This window comes from Salvelinus namaycush, chromosome 18 (assembly GCF_016432855.1).
Source record: "Salvelinus namaycush isolate Seneca chromosome 18, SaNama_1.0, whole genome shotgun sequence".
In the NCBI taxonomy this organism is placed as follows: Eukaryota; Metazoa; Chordata; class Actinopteri; order Salmoniformes; family Salmonidae; genus Salvelinus; species Salvelinus namaycush.
Window position 1 is genome coordinate 23,644,738 of NC_052324.1, and position 24,104 is coordinate 23,668,841.

Here is a 24,104-nt window from a genome sequence, read left to right on the forward strand (position 1 = left end):
CGATATAGGATTTTTGGGTCCGATTAGCAATTTTAGGGAGGCAAAAGTGACCTATTATCAATATGTTTTTTTAGAGGTGGAATTAAAAATCTTTTTTTTCACATTGTGCCTCAAAGGATGAACTGATACTCCAAATGGTGATTTCTTAACTAAATATTAAAATGTAATAACATTTTATTTGTGGTTTACATGATCACCACCAAAAAGCAACTATATCCTCTATAAATACAAAACATAAAAAAATACCTTCTTAGGTAGAACTTACAGATTTGTCTATGGCAGTAGATAAGAATGCAGAAGTGTTTGTGCTGAAGCACTACAAGCACACTAATAAACAAGGGCTGAATTAATTAAACTTAGTCTCAAAGTAAATCTGAAACGGCACTTTTTATTAAAACACACATCACGACGAGAGACAACACTACATAACGAGAGACCTAAGACGACAACATAGCATGGCAGCAACACATGACAACATGGTCGCAGCACAAAACATTATTGGGCACAGACAACCAAAGGGCAAGGTAGAGACAATACATACATGAAGTAGCCACAACTGTCAGGGATGTGTGTGCTTTGGGGACCTTTAACAGAATGTGACTGGCAGAACGGGTGTTGTATGTGGAGGATGAGGGCTGCAGTAGATATCTCAGATAAGGGGGAATGAGGCCTAAGAGGGTTTTATAAATAAGCATCAACCAGTGGGTCTTGCGACGGGTATACAGAGATGACCAATTTCCAGAGGAGTATAGAGTGCAGTGATGGCCGAATGGTTAAGAATATCTAGCCGCTCGAGAGCACCCTTACCCACTGATCTATAAATTCCTTCTCCGTTATCTAGCATGGGTCAGATGGTCATCTGAATCAGTGTTTGGCAGCTGGGGTGAAAGAGGAGCGATTACGATAGAGGAAACTAAGTCTATATTTAACTTTAGCCTGCAGCTTTGATATGTGCTGAGAGAAGGACAATGTACCGTCTAGCCACACTCCCAAGTACTTGTATGAGGTGACTACCTCAAGCTCTAAACCCTCAGTGGTAGTAATCACACCTGTAGGGAGAGGTGCATTCTTCTTACCAAACCATATGACCTTTGTTTTGGAGGTGTTCAAGGTTAAGGGCAGAGAAAGCTTGTTGGACACTAAGAAAGCTTTGTTGTAGAGCGTTTAACCCACTCAGCTGGCCCCTCCCCAGATTTTAAGACTGTACACTACAGTGCATTACAACAGTCAAATGTCATTTAAAGAAACACTTTGACAACCGTGCAATGAGAGCTTGTTCAGAGATAATTTTGAGGAGATTGTAAACTCCATTGGAATCGTTCCCATTGTGCATGTTCCCATGCGTCGTCAATGGACCGCATTGTGCATTCTGGGCGATTCTAGAACAAGAGCTGTCCTTCAAGGAATGTATGGGAGTCAATTGTGCGCCAGCTCAAAAAACAACATTAGCATGAATTTCGTCAAGTAAAACGCAAATATTTTCAGAGATTTGAGACAATTAACTTGTTCTCTGTAATATCGCATAGCTTTGAAATTGTTACATTACGTACTTTCATGGAAAATAGGCTGGTTTCTCGACTCATACCCTGATTGAGGGATTACTTGACGATAAGCTTAGCAACCACGTGACTCAGCATGACCACATGAACACGATTGGTCGACAGTCTGCTGCGTAAGGTGTTATCTACGTTCCTTTATTCATTGCCCAATGGGATTCCTATCTCCTCTTTTCTCCCATATCTGTCTGGTTATCACATAATGTCTGTTATGACAAGCACATGCTAGCTGTTCATTATTAAAAAAAAATTACTGAAACTAATGTAAATTACACGTATTCAATTAAATATATTGGCTATATATTTCAACTGCAAATGGCACGCGCTGATGACTGAACTTTAATGCAGGAAATGCTTGTCACACTTGTTAGGATTTATGTTTATGCACTATAGCCCGCTACCATATTGTTTGAAGATGAATATTGTTTTGTTACACACACACATAAACAATGCAGATGTGTGTGTGTGTATGTGTGTAAAGATTGAGCAACAGAGTGCCTTGATGCAAAAGCTGTGGTCAATCTGGAGAGGGGAGGGGGTGCATATCTCTAGGCCAACCAGGGAGGGTAGGACACTGGACAATACCAAATAAGGAACTGTTTGAGTGTAGAATCTGGGGGGAGACACAAGACGGATCTAATCTACCCAACGACCAGATGCGGACAGATGCGAGCACCAAGAGACTGGGACAAGTCTGAGTGCCAGCAATAGGCTGAGCAAGGTTTAAACCACGCTCAGCCTCTACTGTGATAGGCCAACGGACGAGTTGGAACTAAAGCTGTCATAGTATAAGAACTGCTATTTGAGTACATTCCACAGTTCCCTGTTTTACCCTGCGCGGTGATACAGTGAACCCGTATATACGAAAATTGCATTTACCATTTATCGCTTGAGTTTCATTAAAATACTTAAAGTATATTCGGTGACTCTGAATCACATTTTGTCCTGATACCAGATTTGAACTGACGCAAATCTCTTTCACACTGGTTTTAAATCACATTTTAATTTAGGTAGCTAGCAAACTCATGAATGAAGCGCATGGTCAGAATGATAGTGGGCTTAGTTGGCGCAGATCTAACATAATAGGCCTAGACAGTAACAGTGTTATTTTTGTATGAAGGATGAGTCAGTGTTGACTTTGGCGCCAGTCCAGTGTTTGCACATATGTAGCACAGATTGCTTGCTAGCTAGCTAGGCTAACTACCTTTCTGGCTAGATAGAGCTTAATTACATTGCTGGTTAGCTAGCGTTAACCAAGTGAGCATGTGATGAGGACAGGGCTGCTTGCGTGGTGAAATATTTACTTATTCAAATACGCTGTCGCTGGAAAGCTTTCTTAGCGTCAAACCACCATGCACACGTTGTGATTTACAATGATGTTCAATGAGCAGCTCAGTTCGCCCTCTTCAGGCAACCATTGAAACATTCTAAAAATTACTGCAAATGAGCACACGTATTTGTTAATTCTATGTATACAATATCAGTGCTTTAAATGGTGGAATAAAGACTGATACAAATGTTTCTGTGAAAGGCTAACATCTGCAAATAATATCAGTCGGGCTCTAATTGTGCATTTAATTTAACACACGACTGACCTATTGCTGTCCAATTTTTATTTTTATTTTTTTAATCCCCTTTTCTCCCCAATTTTCGTGGTATCCAATCGCTAGTAATTACTATCTTGTCTCATCGCTACAACTCCCGTACGGGCTCGGGAGAGACGAAGGTCGAAAGCCATGCGTCCTCCGAAGCACAACCCAACCAAGCCGCACTGCTTCTTAACACAGCGCGCCTCCAACCCGGAAGCCAGCCGCACCAATGTGTCGGAGGAAACACCGTGCACCTGGCCCCCTTGGTTAGCGCGCACTGCGCCCAGCCCGCCACAGGAGTCGCTGGAGCGCGATGAGACAAGGATATCCCTACCGGCCAAACCCTCCCTAACCCGGACGACGCTAGGCCAATTGTGCGTCGCACCACGGAACCCCCGGTCGCGGCCGGCTGCGACAGAGCCTGGGCGCGAACCCAGAGACTCTGGTGGCGCAGCTAACACTGCGATGCAGTGCCCTAGACCACTGCGCCACCCGGGAGGCCCTATTGCTGTCCATTTAACTTGATGGATTTCACAAACGACGAGCCAGCATCCAACCATTTTTTAAGAGTAATGTGTGAGTGAGCATGTCTAATGAGCTGTGTGGAGCCTCACCACCAGATAAGGTTAATTTTATGTGTGACTTCAGCTACACAACAAATTTCTGTCAAATGTTGATTGTTTAATAGTGCTGTGTGTATCCTCACCACCAGGATGTCTTGGCTGATCTCCAGCCCCCAGCGTGCCAACTCCGTCTGGGCCGGTGTTCTTCAGGATCTGCTTCAGGGAGTGGGTGTGCTGCTCACTACTCACATTGATGTGCATTGTCAGGTCCTGGGACGGTAAAACCGTCACTTTCATTCTATAACAATATAATTACTCTGACTTTGCCCTTCCCATTTAATCTCTGACATGTCTGGGTTCAAATAGCATTTGTTGCCCCATCCCCAATACTTGGAGCACTACATTCAGCCTGTCTGGATTGCCAGCTGGGTTTATGGTGTACAATTTTGGGATTATTCAATTGAGGCAGGAAAACTCAAGCAAGCACAGCATTTGAAAGAAAACAATAGTAACCAGCTAATGTGTTATCAAATGCTGCGTTATCAAAATCACTGTGCTGCCTTCATGGACTGTGGATGTCACAGAATGTAAATGTCACAGAAAACCCCCCAGGGAATAGAATGCATTGCTGACACAATGATTTTACCGTCATGGCTCGGAAGTCCGTTATCATTTTGTCAGGGATTCCAGTCATGAAGGAGAGCTCAGGCAGAAGCAGGAGGATCATGCCGGTTATGACTTGCTGTAAGATAAAAACAAAATTAAATAGAACGTATTGTATCTCTACGGAGAAGAATGTCTCAAACTCCTCAATAGAAACTCAAAACGACTATTTATAAAGCATGTGTGATAGTAGAACATCATAAAAAGCTATGAAAACAGAGTATGTTGAGATTAATCCCAATACTGACTCGCCCCATAAGGTGGCCTTCCGTTTCAGGGATAGTATTCCGTTTCAGGGATAGTATTCCGTTTCAGGGATAGTATTCCGTTTCAGGGATAGTATTCCGTTTCAGGGATAGTATTCCGTTTCAGGGTTGTTGGGTGTGTTAGTGTCAGCAAACGAGTCCTGCGGAATATTTTTATCTTTCCCCCTTGCTTCGACCTCTTTTTGGGTCCATGGATAAGCATGGGTTGGGTCATATCTTTTATGGTGATGCCGTAGTTTTTGGCTGTTCATATTACAAGAAAAAAGTTGTAATACACACATAGGAAATGCACTTGAAAATGCACTTGAATAACACACACGGCTCTGTTCAAAAACATAGATTAGTTGCCTGCTTGAGATTGAATGGGCAACTTCAGACCAGGCCTTACCTGTAGTCGGCCATGTTGAAGGAATCTTTGAGGGATGCAGTAGGTGTGGTTGTTCTAGCGGGTGATGACAATGCTCCCGATCAGCTCTTTGGTGCACTCATCCCGGAAGCTCTCCCTGCTTTTCTGGTAGATCACTTTCCTGGGATGCAGAGGGATCAAAAGGACAAAGGTTACCACTCAGGGCCCTGCAAGTCAGCCCATTTGTTTCCCAACATATGTCCCTTTAGTGACCAAGACTAGACAACCCCTCAGTCTCACAAGTCCCTGAGGTTGTTTTGAAGTGGTTGAGGCATACTCAGTGTCCAAATCTCTATGAGCAGGCTGATGCACTTTGTGAGAGCTTGTCGATATTTGTTGAAATATGAGTGTATCAGTGAAATTGCTATTTGTAAATATCTTTATGGCAAAAAAATGTGTTTTAAATTGGTATGAACTACATTAGACAGCGCACCATGTGGGTATACACACCATGTGTATCTACACTGAGTATACCAAACATTAAGAACACCTTAATATTGACTTGCACCCCACAGTTGTGTCAAGTTGGCTAGATGTCCTTTGGGTCATGGACAATTCTTGATACACATGGAAAACTGTTGAGTGTGGAAAAACCCAGCAGCATTGCAGTTCTTGGAACAAACCGGTGCGCCTGGCACCTGCTACCATACCACATTCAAAGGCACTTAAATCTTTGTCTTACCATTCACCCTTTGAATGGGACAAGTACACAATCCATGGCTCAATTGTCTCAAGGCTTAAAAATCCTTCTTTAACTGCCTCCTCCCCTTCATCTACACTGATTGAAGTGGATTTAACAGGTGACATCAATAAGGGATCATAGTTTTCACCTGGATTCACCTAGTCAGTCTGTCATGGAAAGAGCAGGTTGTCACGCTCTGACCTTAGATATCTATGTTTTCTTTATATTTTGGTTAGGTCAGGGTGTGACGAGGGTGGGTACGCTAGTTGTTGTATTGTCTAGGGGTTTTGTATTGTCTAGGGTTTTTGTAAGTCTAGGACATGTAGGTCTAGGTGATGTGTATGCTTTTGGTGGCCTGATATGGTTCCCAATCAGAGGCAGCTGTTTATCGTTGTCTCTGATTGGGGATCATATTTAGGTAGCCATTTTCCCTTTTGTGTTTGTGGGTTCATGTCTATGTGTAGTTGCCTGTCAGCACTCATTTGTATAGCTTCACGTTTTGTTCAGTGTTCATTCTTATAATAAAGAAGAATGTACGTATAACACGCTGCGCCTTGGTCTCCTCCTTTTGACGGCCGTGACACAGGTGTCCTTCATGTTTTGTACACTCAGTGTACACCTTAAAATATCTGTCCAGAGAACAGATTTATCATGCATATTTTAGAGTATTAGACAAGTTAGTCAGAGACGTAATGTAACCATTCTTCTAAGTGGTTTGGTTGAACTCACATGCAGTCAAGGACGGAGTCGTTTCACAGCACTTTGTGGGACATATCCACCTGGAGGTACAGGCTTCTGTCAGTGTGCTTTCTGCACATTGAGTAACCTGGCCACACCTGCAGCCTAGAATATGAAGATGGGAACCAAGTGGCTTGAGTCAGCTGCTATTATCCTAGAGATTTCAGTTGGAGTATAATTTCTCAGTATGTGGACAATTTGAATTCCTTCCCGATGTTCCCAAGTATGACTGCACTTTTTGGAACTAATGATTCCGCCCCACATGCTTCAGTCCCAGGATCCTCATTAACCTTGACAACACACAGGGAGAGAACACTAATGTCTTGTCTAACCAGACAAATTGAACATTTGGTGTAGCCAGCCAGACTTTTTTGGGGGGTTATATACACTGCTCAAAAAAATAAAGGGAACACTTAAACAACACAATGTAACTCCAAGTCAATCACACTTCTGTGAAATCAAACTGTCCACTTAGGAAGCAACACTGATTGACAATAAATTTCACATGCTGTTGTGCAAATGGAATAGACAACAGGTGGAAATTATAGGCAATTAGCAAGACACCCCCAATAAAGGAGTGGTTCTGCAGGTGGTGACCACAGACCACTTCTCAGTTCCTATGCTTCCTGGCTGATGTTTTGGTCACTTTTGAATGCTGGCAGTGCTTTCACTCTAGTGGTAGCATGAGACGGAGTCTACAACCCACACAAGTGGCTCAGGTAGTGCAGCTCATCCAGGATGGCACATCAATGCGAGCTGTGGCAAGAAGGTTTGCTGTGTCTGTCAGCGTAGTGTCCAAAGCATGGAGGCGCTACCAGGAGACAGGCCAGTACATCAGGAGACGTGGAGGAGGCCGTAGGAGGGCAACAACCCAGCAGCAGGACTGCTACCTCCGCCTTGTGCAAGGAGGAGCACTGCCCGAGCCCTGAAAAATGACCTCCAGCAGGCCACAAATCTGCATGTGTCTGCTCAAACGGTCAGAAACAGACTCCATGAGGGTGGTATGAGGGCCCGACGTCCACAGGTGGGGGTTGTGCTTACAGCCCAACACCGTGCAGGACGTTTGGCATTTGCCAGAGAACACTAAGATTGGCAAATTCGTCACTGGCGCCCTGTGCTCTTCACAGATGAAAGCAGGTTCACACTGAGCACATGAGCACATGTGACAGACGTGACAGACGTGAGTCTGGAGACGCCGTGGAGAACGTTCTGCTGCCTGCAACATCCTCCAGCATGACCGGTTTGGCGGTGGGTCAGTCATGGTGTGGGGTGGCATTTCTTTGGGGGGCCGCACAGCCCTCCATGTGCTCGCCAGAGGTAGCCTGACTGCCATTAGGTACCGAGATGAGATCCTCAGACCCCTTGTGAGACCATATGCTGGTGCGGTTGGCCCTGGGTTCCTCCTAATGCAAGACAATGCTAGACCTCATGTGGCTGGAGTGTGTCAGCAGTTCCTGCAAGAGGAAGGCATTGATGCTATGGACTGGCCCGCCCGTTCCCCAGACCTGAATCCAATTGAGCACTTCTGGGACATCATGTCTCGCTCCATCCACCAACGCCACGTTGCACCACAGACTGTCCAGGAGTTGGCGGATGCTTTAGTCCAGGTCTGGGAGGAGATCCCTCAGGAGACCATCCGCCACCTCATCAGGAGCATGCCCAGGCGTTGTAGGGAGGTCATACAGGCACGTGGAGGCCACACACACTACTGAGCCTCATTTTGACTTGTTTTAAGGACATTACATCAAAGTTGGACCAGCCTGTAGTGTGGTTTTCCACTTTAATTTTGAGTGTGACTCCAAATCCAGACCTCCATGGGTTGATAAATTTGATTTCCATTGATAATTTTTGTGTGATTTTGTTGTCAGCACATTCAACTATGTAAAGAAAAAAGTATTTAATAAGAATATTTCATTCATTCAGATCTAGGATGTGTTATTTTAGTGTTCCCTTTATTTTTTTGAGCAGTGTATTTGATTTATAAAATTAGCTACTTCAGTGAAAAAGCTTTTTAGGATTTAGGGGGAAATTGACCGTTTTAGAAAGTCTGGCCTCGTGTGTAAAGCATTTGAGGCCTCTTAAGAAAGCAATTGTTTTTGCTTGAAGCTATCAAACGAGCACAATAGATGACTCCATGTAGAGAACAAGGGGAGATTAGCTAAATTCAGACAACATGGCTGCACTTAGGGCAGGTTTTCCCCCAGATAACGTCTCTCATAGGTAGACCACAGGCCTTTAAAAAAAACACCTCCAATTTCTCAAAATGTAAAAAGGTCAATTAGTGGTGGACCATTAGCGGCTCATATTGCAGCACTGGGGTGTATTTTTTTGAGATCAAATGGAAGACAACATACTGTAAACAGGGAGGGACTACCTGAACTTGTCCAATAAGAACCATTGTTTTCTGTTGTAAAATGTTTTGCTATGATGTGCCCTAATGAAGGCTGCATTTTGCAGTTATGAATACGGCCCTGTTACCTCCTCAATACCATGTTGTAAAAAGGGGATGCACAGGTCAGAATGCACTTCAGAGGCATCAGGGAAAAGTGACCTACCTCTTCCATCTTCACATGGAGGTAAAGAATTGAGGTGTCAAAAGCAACAACATCTCCCGTGGTGGGGCGATGGGGCTTTATCATGACAAATCGCATTTCCATTGACTCAGCTTTGGGACTGAAAAGTGGGACAAATGGAATAATAAGTTAAATTTAGATGTGCTGGCGCTACTGAAATGCTTCTATGAAACGAGGTGCTCATCTGAGTGAAGTCATGACTCATGTAGTCCCCAAAAACTTTTTCAAATACTCAACAGGGCAAATGTTATTTCTACAGCAGATATTTTTCACAGGAATGTTGCCCTTTTTTTTCCTAATACATGTACTTAGGTGAAAGTGACATGGTACTGATAGACTGCCTCGTTCCTGCAGCCAATGGTGATATGGTTTGAGCCTATGTGCAATGTTATTCCTTTGGTACCAATCTTTTGCAAAATGGTTTACTGAAAAAGGAGAAAATAACCGTTCAATGACTAGGTCTAACAGTCATAAAACACGCAATTCATAATATAATGAGCTCCAACAGTATTGGGACAGTGACACATTTGTTGTTGTTTTGGCTCTGTACTCCAGCACTTTGGATTTGAGGGTATTTTCAACCGTTTTAGAAATTACAGCACTGTTTGTACATAGTCCCCCCATTTTAGGGGACCAAAAGTATTGGGACAAATTCACTTATGTATATTATAGTAAAAAGTAAAGTATTTGGTCCCATAGTCATAGCACGGAATGATTACATCAAGTTTGTGACTACACATTTGTTGGATGCATTTGCTGTTTGTTTTGGTTGTGTTTCAGATTATTTTGTGCCCTGTAGAAATGAATGGTAAATAATGTAGTGTCATTTTGGAGTCACTTCTATTGTAAATAAGAATATAATGTTTATAAACACTTCTACATTAATGTGGATGCTACCATGATTACAGATAATCCTGAATGAATAGTGAATAATGATAAGGGAGAAAGTTAGACTCATAAATGTCATAAACCTCAAAAATGCTAACCTCCCCTGTCATTGTAATGGTGCGAGGTTAGCATGTTTTGGGAATCTGATATTTGTGAGTCTCTGTTGTGCAGCGTACATGAGGTGATGAAGTTACACTTGTATGCAATTCATTACTAAATGTTTGCCATCATATATCTTATAACGGCTTTCTGCCAGAAGTCAAAGAGCTCTGGGTGAGTTATCTGTACAGCTGCCATTTTCCCCCTGTGTTTCCTACAAGCATTTTTTTCTCCTCTTCGGTTCTTCTCCCCTCTGCTCAATGTACACATGCTGTTCTTCCTTCAGAAAATGTATGCATCACACCTTTCTTTACTTGCACAATTTCTCTTGTTCACTTTCGCTTGTAAGTGTCCAATCACCAAAAATGACATTCGGTAGCTACTAGCCATGCTTGTATAACTTTATGAGCTGGATTTCCCTGTCTTTGCAATTAGTTTGTTCGTTTTCACTCATTAGAATTTAGCTATTAGTTTGTGCTAATTTTGTTTGCATTCTGGTAACAGCGTTTTTGTAATAGAGGCTTTTCTTGCACTTTTAGCGCCCCCTTCCTATGCTGTTAATACCGTAAATTCCGGGATAAGAGAAGGACGGTATGACAATATAGAAATCTGGATACCGCCTAAGCCCCGTGTGGCTCAGTTGGTAGAGCATGGCGCTTGCAACGCCAGGGTTGTGGGTTCATTTCCCACAGGGGGACCAGGATGAATATGTATGAACTTTCCAATTTGTAAGTCGCTCTGGATAAGAGCGTCTGCTAAATGACTTAAATGTAAATGTAAGCCTACCTTATAGTCCTTGGAACATTTCAAGTCCAAAGTTCTGGAGTAAAGAGCCAAAACAACAACAAGAATGGTCACTGCCCCAATAGTTTTGTATACAAAATACATTTCTGCCTCATCATTTGATTGCCTTCAACAACAGTAACATCATTTATAGAAACAATAATATCATTTACTTCATAACAATATATGTTTTCAGAACATGGTTTGACCAATACTGGTATTTAGTTACCATATGGATGGTACTTACCAGGTGGCCTCCATTTTAAGTTCTCCCTCAGTTGGACATCTACCTGGAGCCTTGTGGGCCTCTTTGGGTGGGGAAGAGGGGAATCAGCTAAGACTGGATGGGGCCAGGGGGAAGAGCAGGGGCCACAGTGGGGCCCCTCCCAGTACCCAAGTGGGCATCGATGCTCGTCCCATTCCCATCATCTGAGATGGCCAAGGAAGCTGCAGACATTGACAGACACATTACAAGTTCTTAGTTGTTCAAAAACGCCATCCACAACATAAGTGTGACATAATATGTAGAAGAAAATAAAAATCGGAAAATATTTAAATATTTGTTTTTATAAAACTAATAAGATCTATTATCTAATCAATATTACTGCTTAACTATTTGTCTGAAGAAAAATGCTCTTTTTATTGTCCGGCCTAGACGGTTCCTTGAATTATTGACAAATCACATTAGGGCTGCACAATTACTTGCAATATTGACATATGCAATACCCATATTGTAAGATATCTTTATCGCAATATTTTGAAACAGCCAAGCCTGGTCCTGGCCGTTCTGCGGCACTAGGCAAGGCAAAAAAATTGCCGCCGTCCCATACCCCAGCAAATCTAGAAAAGTCCCAGTAAGATAAATGAAAAAAATCTGAACCAATCATAGATGTTTATGATTTGGTTCAAAGCCGGTCCAGACTACATCCCCAAAAAATGACGACCAGTCTGGACGACACCAAAAAAAGAGGGGCGGTCCGGGCAGGATAAAAAAAGACGTCATTGATCACTGGGGTATAACCTACAATGTCAGCCTGCAATGAAATTGTATGAATGCCCATTCATGTGGTAGGCCTACTGTTTGTAAAACAGGCAGTTGCATGGGCTTTATTAGTCCTGATTCCTGTGACTACTGGATTTGGCTATTTAACAATAGAACCACCTGGCCTTTCAGCATACAGTGCATTCAGAAAGGATTCAGACCTGCTGACTTTTTCCATATTTTGTAATGTTACAGCCTTATATAGCTGAAAATAGCTGTGCAGCGACACTCTCCGTCCAACGTGACCGAGCATGAGAGGATCTGCAGAGAAGAATGGGTGAAACTCCCCAAATACCAGTATTCCAAGCTTGTAGCATCATCCCCAAGAAGACTCAAGGCTGTAATCGCTGCCAAAGGTGCTTCAAGAAAGTACTGAGTAAAGGGAATACTTACAGTTGAAGTCGGAAGTTTACATACACTTAGGTTGGAGTCATTAAAACTCGTTTTTCAACAACTCCACACATTTCTTGTTAACAAACTATAATTTTGGCAATGACACAATACATTTTTCCAACAATTGTTTACAGACAGATTATTTCACTTACTTCACTGTATCACAATTCCCGTGGGACAGACGTTTACATACACTAAATTGACTGTGCCTTTAAACAGTTTGGAAAATTCCAGAAAATTATGTCACGGCTTTAGAAGCTTCTGATAGGCTAATTTACATAATTTGAGTCAATTGGAGGTGTACCTGTGGATTTATTTCAAGGCCTACCTTCAAACTCATTGCCGCTTGGCTTGACATTATGGGAAAATCAAAACAAATCAGCCAAGACCTCAGAAGAAAATTGTAGACCTCCACAAGTCTGGTTCATCATTGGGAGCAAGTTCCAAATGCCTGAAGGTACCACGTTCATTTGTACAAACAATAGTACGCAAGTATAAACACCATGGGACCACGCAGCCGTCATACCACTCAGGAAGGAGATGCGTTCTGTTTCCTAGGGATGAACGTACTTTGGTGCGAAAAGTGCTAATCAATCCCAGAACAACAGCAAAGGACCTTGTGAAGATGCTGGAGGAAACAGGTACAAAAGTATCTATATCCACAGTAAAACAAGTCCTATATCGACATAGCCTGAAAAGCCACTCAACAAGGAGGAAGCCACTGCTCCAAAACTGCCATAAAAGCCAGACTACAGTTTGCAACTGCACATGGGGACAAAGATCATACTTTTTGGAGAAATGTCCTCTGGTCTGATGAAACAAAAATATAACTGTTTGGCCTTAATGACCATCGTTATGTTTGGAGGAAAAAGGGGGAGGCGTGCAAGCCGAAGAACACCATCCCAACCGAGAAGCATGGGGGTGGCAGCATCATGTTGTGGGGGTACTTTGCTGCAGGAGGGACTGGTGCATTTCACAAAATAGATGGCATCATGATGACGGAAAATTATGTGGATATATTGAAGCAACATCTCAAGACATCAGTCAGGAAGTTAAAGCTTGGTCGCAAATGGGTCTTCCAAATGGACAATGACCCCAAGCATACTTCCAAAGTTGTGGCAAAATGGCTTAAGGACAACAAAGTCAAGGTATTGGAGTAGCCATCACAAAGCCCTGACCTCAATCCTATAGAAAATGTGTGGGCAGAACTGGAAAAGCTTATTGTGGGAAGCTTGTGGAAGGCTACCCGAAACATTTGACCCAAGTTAAACAATTTAAAGGCAATGCTACCAAATACTAATTGAGTGTATGTAAACTTCTGACCCACTGGGAATGGGAAATAAAAATAAAAGCAAATAAAAGCTGAAACAAATCATTCTCTCTACTATTATTCTGACATTTCACATTCTTTAAATAAAGTGGTGATCCTAAATTACCTAAAACAGGGAATTTTTACAAGGATTAAATGTCAGGAATTGTGAAACTGAGTTTAAATGTATTTGGCTAAATTGTATGTAAACTTCCGACTTCAACTGTATGTCAATGTCATGTTTCTTCTGCTGGGATAGCGGGACGGTAGCGTCCCACCTGGCCAATAGCCAGGGAAAATGTAGTGCCAAATTCAAAAAAATTATATAAAATCAAACTTTCATTAAATCACACATATAAGATACCAAATTAAAGCTACACTTGTTGTGAATCCAGCCAACATGTCAGATTTCAAAAAGGCTTTTCGGCGAAAGCATAAGATGCTATTATCTGATGATAGCACAATGTCAACAAAGAGTGTAGCATATTTCAACCATGCCGGCGCTACTCAAAACGCAGATATAAAATATAAAACATGCATTACCTTTGACGAGATTATTTTGTTGGCACTCCAATATGTCCCATAAACATCACAAATGGTCCTTTTGTTCGATTAATTCCGTCCATATATATCCAAATTGTCCATTTATTTGGCGCCGTTGATCCAGAAAAAAACAGCTTCCAATTTGCGTAAAGTCACTACAAAATATCTCAAAAATTACCTCTAAACTTTGCCAAAACATTTCAAAGTACTTTTGTAATACAACTTAAGGTATTTGTAAACGTTAATAATCGATCAAATTGAAGACGGGTCTATCTGTTTTCAATACAGGAGATCAACAAACAAACGCTACATTTTTTAGTCTTGCGCAACTCTCAAACAGTACACATGACGTTACTCTACTTCCTGATGGCCTTCTTCTTCATTGCACAAATGAAAAACCTCAACCTATTTCCTAAGACTGGTGACATCCAGTGGAAGCAGTAGGAACTGAGAACACAGTGATTAGAAATCTGGCTTTCCAATGAAAACTCATTGAACAGACAGTGACTTAAATTTTATTTATTTATTTATGGTTATTCCTCTGGGTTTTGCCTGCCAAATAAGTTCTGTTATACTTACAAATATGATTCAAACAGTTTTAGAAACTTCAGAGTGTTTTCTATCCAAATCTACTAATAATATGCATATCTTATATTCTGGGGATGAGTAGAAGGAAGTTGAAATTGGTCACGCTATTTTTCCCAAAGTGAAAACTCTGCCCCCTATCCTAGAGAACTTAAATACATTTACAAACATTTCTAAAAACCTGTTTTTGCTTCGTCGTTATGGGGTATCGTGTGTAGATAGATGGGGGGGGGGGGGGGAAACTATTCAATCCGTTTTAGAATAAGGTTGTAACAAAAGGTGGCAAAAGTCAAGGGGTCTGAATACTTTCTGAATGCACCCGCTAGAGAACATTGCCAGGCATCCTCTTTAGCATATGCATCAGATGCATATCAACCTGCAAGGTGCGCAAACATGCTTGATAAATAAATGCTTGATAAATAGTGCATAAACTATTGTAAAGGATAAATTGCTTGAAGAAATATTCATGGAGATATATCAATTAAAAAAATTACAACAATAGTTTTGTTTCGATAGTCAAGAATGTTTTGTATAATTCTAAAGTCCTACAAAAATGTAGGCCTATAGCCAAAAATATTAGTGTCATCCATTTGATCAACTTTATTTGTAGATTTGATTAGTATTAGAATTATAATAATTCGAAAAAGTCCAGTTACAGCTTCATTTGACAAAGTAGAAACTAAAATGATGATGATGACCATAATAATAAAATAACCAGCCATGTGAAATTATTTTCAGTATTCCTCAACAAAAGCCCCAGTGCATTAACAATTGTAAAGGATGAATTGCATAAATAAATATGAATGGAAATATATTAAATGACAAGATATTCAAACAGTCATTTGTTGATTGTGTCAGACACTGTATTGTGCCCATATACCCATGCCTTTACACATTAATCAATTGCGTCTTCTCTTTATGCTTCGGGTCCACAGTCAACACACAGCTGACTATGGAGCCCCACAAACAAAATCGGTTGCACTGCACACTTTTCATGGGCCTTGTTTTGTGTGCACCTGCCGACTTGACATCGTGTCTCATTTGTCCCGAGTGGGAGCTGTGGTGCTTGGGGAAGGAGGAGGGCAGGACCTGCTGCCTTGGCGGCCTGCTTGGCGGCTGTAGCTTCTTTCTTGGCGTTCATGTGGTTCTCACAAAGCTCACATGCCAGATCCAGTGGGATGCATGGTGCTGAGGATGCAAACACTCTTATTTAACATCTGTACACTGTGTTGCTTTACCACTCTCCATCACTGATGTGGAGTACAGCATTGCTGGTATGTTGTTTTGCGCAGAGGGGAGCAGCTCCCGCCTCTGTTCATTGTTCCCGAGCAGGCTAGTCTTCTTTGCAATCAACTTGTCTGCCAGCGGAATTGATGTGAAGAAGTTGTCCATGGTCACATTTCTGCCTTTGCCCATGTAACCTTAGTGATATCTGTTCTTCCTCACGTCATCTGACCTGATCTCTGCCCCAAAGTGCTCACTCCTCCCCAACTCACGGCTGTCATGGTGACTGGTACCAGACTGTCTCTTCTCCTCCCAGAGGATCCCTGATGGCTAACAACAACAACATATCCTGACAATGTAAACGTTATACATTACCCTCTCTCCCTCAGTGACATGAATAAGTATATTTAATATTCTCAGAACCCAACAGTATCAACCCGTAAGGCATACGGTCAAATTATTTGCTGCTGGTAAATAGGCATAACACACTCATCATTACACTATTGTCTTTCTAAATTAAAATCAACCTTTTCACCCTCCTTATCATTGTTAGGCCTAATTTAAATTCAACTGTGAAGTAAGATGCACAATTATCATACATTTGTCATTAATTCAGTGAGGAGAGAGACGCATTATCACCTGGCTGGGTACCAATGTCCTACAGCACATTGTCTTGGTGGATTAAGTTAGCAATAAGTGTGGGGGTGAAAAAAAACAGGTAAAAAGACTAAATACTTTTTTGTTTGTGATTTAAAAATTTGGACAAATGAGCAGACATTTAGGAAATGTCAGGGATGGAGCAGGATTTTTTTGGGGGGGCTGTTTTTTTAATTGATTTACAAAATCAAATGGCTGGCTGTTGGCCTATGGCGGTTCTAGTGTTAAAGGGATACTTTGGGATTTTGGCAATGGTAAACATTTTATGTCTCTGCATCCAGTATGAAGGAAGTTAGAGGTCATTTCACAAGCCAATGCTAACTAGAATTAGCACAATGACTGGGAGTCTATGGTATCTCCTAGCATGCTAGCAACTCCCTTCAAACTACACGCAGACATAAAAATGGTATCCACGAGTTCATCTGACTCTGGGGAGGTAGATGAAGGGCTTCATTGACAAAATCCTGAAGTATCCCTTTAAGCTCTGAATATCAGCTATCCAACTTTATCAGGAGTTATTCTGAGCCTATTTGTTCAATGAGAATCAATGTGTTTACACAGCGGGAAATGCAGAAGTATTCTCCTTTCACTATGATCAGCTCGTTTGTACGGATACAAACTTGAAACCACTGATCATGACAATTTAGCCCATGGGGTGAAACTCTAGTACCGCAGTTGTGAGCAGCCTGACTGTCCATTCCATATTGTCTATTCTACTTTGACCTGTCCTGTTTTTAGGATATGGTGTTTGTAGGGCTGTCCGACAAAAAGGTTGTCTGTTCTTTCAATATATTGACACATCCTATGTGTTTTAAACAACTCAACTATATTCACTGAGCTTATCTGATGCTTTAAGCACACAGTTTGATTAAATAATTAAGACACACAAATGACTAGGAGTCTGACCAGCAATTGATTTGATTGTGCCAGGCTGGTCTCAGACTTGCTGCGCTGTGTTAAAAAAAAAGACTGAGTGACTGTGACTAGCACCCGTTGTCTCTCTCTCCTCCCTGCTGCAGTGACCACCACAGAACAGTGTTTATCGCTCTGTCCATGTTGCTGAAGCTGCAATGTAATTACAGCCATTTCTGACTGAAAAGTTCTGTTACCGAAATCCCTAATTTGTTTAGGAAAAACATTCCATATTCCCTCAACCCTTGCTCTCTTTACGTGACATGTATGCATCGCATGCAGGTGACCAAAGACTTATTCGCACTAGCACCAAAGACCTATTCGCACTGTGACCAAAGACCTATTTGGACTAGTATTACTAGAGAATGTTGGTTATGTAATTATTATGATGATTCGGACGGAATTCGTTTTTTCCAAACCCACGTAATTTTTCCCAATAAATTGACAGTTATAAAGGTTTTTATTCTAGACGCGAAGATACAGTATTTCAACATGTCCAGGTGATGGGGCCACACTGATAACTCAGGTTTCTGAACCATACCATCTTTCCTATAGTGTCGCCATTATATTTGAATTGAGGAAGTGTCATTAACATATTTTAGCGAATGCCCCCCAGCATTCAGATGTGAGCTAAACAGTGCAATTGCACTTGAGATGCATTTTAAGGCTATGGATGAGAAAGTTAACATATAATTTCCAAACATTTAGGTCAGATGTATGCTGCTGCTTTGTGATCTATTAACAGCAAACGTTGCATTAAATAGGCCAAAAAAAAGTTACTGGTGCATTTGGCAATATTCAATTCATACGCACCAAAAATATAAACAAAAGCATTCACCGCGAAAGTTGATAGGCAACATGTAGGCCATTCATTTGCACAGCACTTAGTTCAATTGATCCAATCAGTTATTGTTTTCTTGCGCAAAAAGCGAGCAACACCTGTCAAAACACAGGGATGTTAATTCGCACGGGACTAGTGTTATCAGAGGACCTTGAAGTTGGCCAAAAAACAGTAGGTTATTTTGGCTAGAATTGTTACTCTCCTGCCATTTAAAAACTACTGACATGGCAATTCGGACGGAGCTAAAATTAGGGATGTGGTGTTTTGTGGTCGTGCACATAATTACATTACCTTACTCCCCCAGTAAAACTAATCCTGTCTGAATAGGGCCTGACCTATATCAGATCTTAATCACATCAATAAATTGGTTATAAACAAACTCTGAATACGTAATGCATGACAGCGAAATGGATCCAGATGACATGACAAAAAAAATTGATATGGGGGAATATTTAAAGGTTGCTCAGGAGGCAAAGGGAAAGTCAGATGTGTGGAATAAATGTGACTAGTTGGGGAAAATACTGGAGATCAAGAAAAGGTAAGGAGCAAGCTCTGCATGTATATTATGAGTACCAAACAGGTGCTGTATAGATTACAATATAATTTTTATGAAAGTATGGAACAATGTAAACAACACTAAAGAAAGTATAAACGTACTAGAGTAACCTTTTTTTGTTAGGCCTTCATTACAACAGTCACATTACTTTGTGAAAGCAATTTCCGAAATTGAATGGTTTATTTGTTTAAGCTAATTATTCAAGGCTCGCTTTATTTTAAAACTAAAATTGATTGCATTTCAAATCATGAATGACTCTTATGCTGTGTGATGACATGAACGAATCAATGATTGATACAGTAGCCTATAGAAGTATTGAAATATAGGCAATAAGGAGATCAAGAAAATGTAGTATTATTATTATAATAAATATAATTTCAGACAATTTGGAGCAGTATAAACACTAAATAAATTTATATCTAATAACAGAGGCTGTTAACAAAAAACGTGTAAAGACTTTATTACAGAAAAGCAAAGATTTGTGAAATTGTTTAAAACCTCTACTTCATCACCCTCCCGGATCCGGGATCCTCCTCATCAAAAAAGCTGACTAGCATAGCCTAGCCTAACGGGACAGGGATATCATATAATATAATTTTCATGAAATCACAAGTCCAATACAGCAAATGAAAGATAAACATCTTGTGAATCCAGCCATCATTTCCGATTTTTTAAATGTTTTACAGCGAAAACACAATATGTATTTCTATTAGCTAACCACAATAGCCAAAAACACAACCGCATATTTTCACCATGTTTCCACCGCATAGGTAGCTTTCACAAAAAAAAAAATTAATCACTAACCTTTGGACAACTTCATCAGATGACAGTCTTATAACATCATGTTATACAATACATTTATGTTTTGTTCGAAAATTTGCATATTTAGAGCTGCAAATCGTGGTTATACATTGTGAATACGTAGCAACAATTCCCCAGAATGTCCGGAGATATTTTGGACACTCAACTAATCTCACCAAAGAACTCATCATAAACTTTACATAAAAATACTTGTTGTATGGCAAATGAAAGATACACTGGTTCTTAATGCAACCGCTGTGTTAGATTTTTAAAAATAACTTTACCACAACATACAGCTTGGGTTATTGTGAGACAGCGCTCACCAACACGGCGGAGAATAGGCATCAACATATTACACAGAAATACGAAATAACATCATAAATGTTGTCTTACTTTTGCTGAGCTTCCATCAGAATGTTGTACAAGGAGTCCTATTTCCAGAATAAATCGTTGTTTGGTTTTAGAATGTCCGTGTCTTCGGTCGAATTAGCAACCTTGGCTAGCATTGTGGCGCGAACATTCCCATCATCTCTTGGCGCAAAGAACGGAAAATTCCAAAAGTCCCATTAAACGTTGAATAAACTGATAAAACTCGGTTGAAAAAAACTACTTTATGATGTTTTTCTCATATGTATCAAATAAAATCAGAGCCGGAGATATTCGCCGTGTATACCGAACGCTTTTCAGAAGACAATGTCGAGGTCCCCCGCGCGCCGTCGAAGACAAAGAAAATACCGGACCTGTCACTCCAAAAGCTCTTATTCGGCCTCAGATCAAGCTAGACACCCCATTCAACCTTCCACTGCCTGTTGACATCTAGTGGAAGGCGTATGAAGTGCATACATATCGATAAATAAAAGCCAGTGGAATAGGCAGGCCCTGAAACAGAGCCTCGTTTTCAGATTTTTCACTTCCTGTATGGAAGTTTGCTGCCAAATGAGTTCTGTTTTACTCACAGATATAATTCAAACAGTTTTAGAAACTTCACAGTGTTTTCTATCCAATAGTAATAATAATATGCATATTGTATGATCTAGAACAGAGTACGAGGCCGTTTAATTTGGGCACGATTTTTTCCAAAGTGAAAACAGCGCCCCCCTATTGACAAGAAGTTAATTGATATGTCGTTGTTTGAGGCTTGGTGCTCACGGAATCAGTAGGCTAACAAACACTCAGACAGGCAACCGATGCAGGATCTGTCTTATGTCTGTAGATGTATTGATGATGTATAAAGCCAGGCACATTTAACAGTTAGGCTATTGATTATAGACTAATTAAGTTTTTCTTAGACAATAAGGCAAGAGCTGTTTTCTCATCTCCTCATTCTGCTGCTGCCTCCGCAGCATTGTTCTCAACACCATTATGCACATTGCAACATTGTCTAGGAAAAGGCGCCAATTCAACAGCACACTGATGTGTTTCAGAGCCATGGACAGCGACCGCTATCCAACGAGGGAGAAAGCGCATCTGTTATAAAATATAATTTTTATTAGTGTTGCAGCATTGTTCTAATGTAATATAACCATATAAAATTTCAGTAGCACAAGTCTTAAGACTGATGGACTGCGCCATTCCCACGGCCTCCACAATGGACCAGTCCACTCAGACACGCGTGTATCAGACAGGTGTCTTGTATGCCATATTATTATTTAAATGTTTTGCTACTGCCCGACTTAAAACTTCTTCTGGCTGCAAGCCCGACGTCGGTACACTTATGACAACAGCCAGCTCAAGTGCAGGGCGCGAAATTCAAAATATATATTTTTTTAAATATTTAACTTTCACACATTAACAAGTCCAATACAGCATATGAAAGGTACACATCTTGTGAATCCAGCCAACATGTCCGATTTTTAAAATGTTTTACAGCGAAAACACCACGTATATTTATGTTAGCTCACCACCAAATACAAAAAAGGACAGACATTTTTCACAGCACAGGTAGCATGCACAAAGCCAACCTAACTAACCAAGAACCAACCAAACTAACCAACAAACAACTTCATCAGATGACAGTCTTATAACATGTTATTCAATAAATCTATGTTTTGTTCGAAAAATGTGCATATTTCAGGTATAAATCATAGTTTACATTGCAGCTACAATCAGAAATTGCACCGAAAGCAGACAGAATAATTACAGACACCAACGCCAAATAACTAAATACTCATCATAAAACATTTCTGAAAAATACATAGTGTACAGCAAATGAAAGACAGGCATCTTGTGATTCCAGACAATATTTCCGATTTATCAAGTGTTTTACAGCGAAAACACAATATAGCGTTATATTAGCTTACCACAATAGCCAAAAACACAAGCAATTTCCCAGTAGCAAAAGTTAGCGATCGTAACAAACAAGCAAAAGATATATAATTTTTGACTAACCTTGATTTTCTTCATCAGATGACAGTCCTATAACATCAGGTTATACATACACTTATGTTTTGTTCGAAAATGTGCATATTTAGAGCTGAAATCAATGGTTATACATTCTGCTAACTTAGCTACTTTTTCCCACAACGCCCGGATTTTTTTCGGACACTTTTTCTGACACACATATTCTGACCAAATAGCTATTCATAAACATAACTAAAGCATACATGTTGTATAGGAAATGATAGATCCATTAGTTCTTAATGAAATCGCAGTGTTAGAATTCTAAAAAATAACTTCATTACGACATCCAGCTTCGGTATAGCTAGAGTACCCAAAAGGTGGGCGCCCACGACTAGTTCACATGTACGACAGATATATGAAATAGCATCATAAAATGTTTCTTACTTTTGCTGATCTTTCATCAGAATGTTGGACAAGGGGTCCTTTGTCCAGAACAGTCGTTGTTTGGATTTAGAACGTCCACTTTCCCTCTTGATTTAGCAAGCGCACTAGCCAAGTGGCGCGAATCTCTCCATCGTAAACAAAGTCAGAGAACGGAACATGGCAAAACTCCCGGAAAAATTTCAATAATCTGATTAAACTATATTGAAAAAACATACTTTACGATGATATGGTCACATGTATCAAATAAAATCAAAGCCGGAGATAGTAGTCGCCTATAACGGCAGCTAAACAGAAGGCAATCCCACTGTCCACCTCGCGCTCCCCAGAGTACCGGAAATGGGGGACACGTCATACAAAGAGCTTGTATTCCACTTCAGACCAAGATAAACACTAAATTTCTTCTCTCACAGCCTCTTGACATCCAGGGGAAGGTCTATGAAGTGCACGTATACTCTTACGTATCATGCCCATTTATAGGCAGGAAGAAGAACAGAGCCTCGATTTCAGACTTTCCACTTCCTGGTCAGGAAGTTTGTGCCAAATGAGTTCTGTTTGACTCACAGATATAATTCAAACGGTTTTAGAAACTAGAGAGTGTTTTCTATCCAATAGTAATAATAATATGCATATTGTACGAGCAAGAATTGAGTACGAGGCCGTTTGAAATGGGCACCTTTTATCTGGCTACTCAATACTCCCCCTGCAGCCCAAACAGGTTAAGAAATCTGTCGACAAACAGCCTATCTAATTGTACACTACATGGGGTCAGCCCTAGGTGTTTATTAACATGTCAGTGCTTTTTTTATTGGATTGGTTGCCATTTAGGTTAGGCTAATTGATCTGAGAAACGTGCATGATGTAAAGAGTGTCCGTCTTATTACATTGTCATACATTTCATCTCTAGCCTGTAGGCTACAGAAAAGGCCACATACTCTTTCTACCATATCCATTATCTGATCAATTATTTACAGTACATTCGGAAAGTATTCAGACCATAGCTGTGTTTGAATACCCATACCAACATACTGTATAATAAACTCAGTAAAAGAAACGTCCTCTCACTGTCAATTGCGTTTATTTTCAGTAAACTTAATGTGTAAATATTTGTATGAACACAAGATTCAACAACTGAGACAAACTGAACAAATTCCACAGACATGTGACTAACAGAATTGGAATATGTGTCCCTGAACAAAGGGGGGGTCAAAATCAAAAGTAACAGTCAGTATCTGGTGTGGCCACCGGCTGCATTATGTACTGCAGTGCATCTCTTCCTCATGGACTGCACCAGATTTGCCACTTCTTGCTGTGAGATGTTACCCCACTCTTCCAACAAGGCACCTGCAAGTTCCCAGACATTTCTGGGGGGAATCACCCTCGGATCCAACAATTCCCAGACGTACTCAATGGGATTGAGATCCGGGCTCTTCGCTGGCCATGGCAGAACAATGACATTCCTGTCTTGCAGGAAATCACGCACAGAACGAGCAGTATGGCTGGAGGCATTGTCATGCTGGAGGGTCATGTCAGGATGAGCCTGCAGGAAGGGTACCACATGAGGGAGGAGGATGTCTTCCCTATAACGCACAGCGTTGAGATTGCCTGCAATGACAACAAGCTCAGTCTGATGATGCTGTGACACACCGTCCCA

General features: G+C 40.9%; 1 pseudogene; it reads right to left on the bottom strand.

Annotated features, from left to right (window-relative positions):
- Positions 1-24,104, bottom strand: part of LOC120062882 — a 42,876-nt pseudogene that overhangs the window by 10,011 nt on the left and 8,761 nt on the right.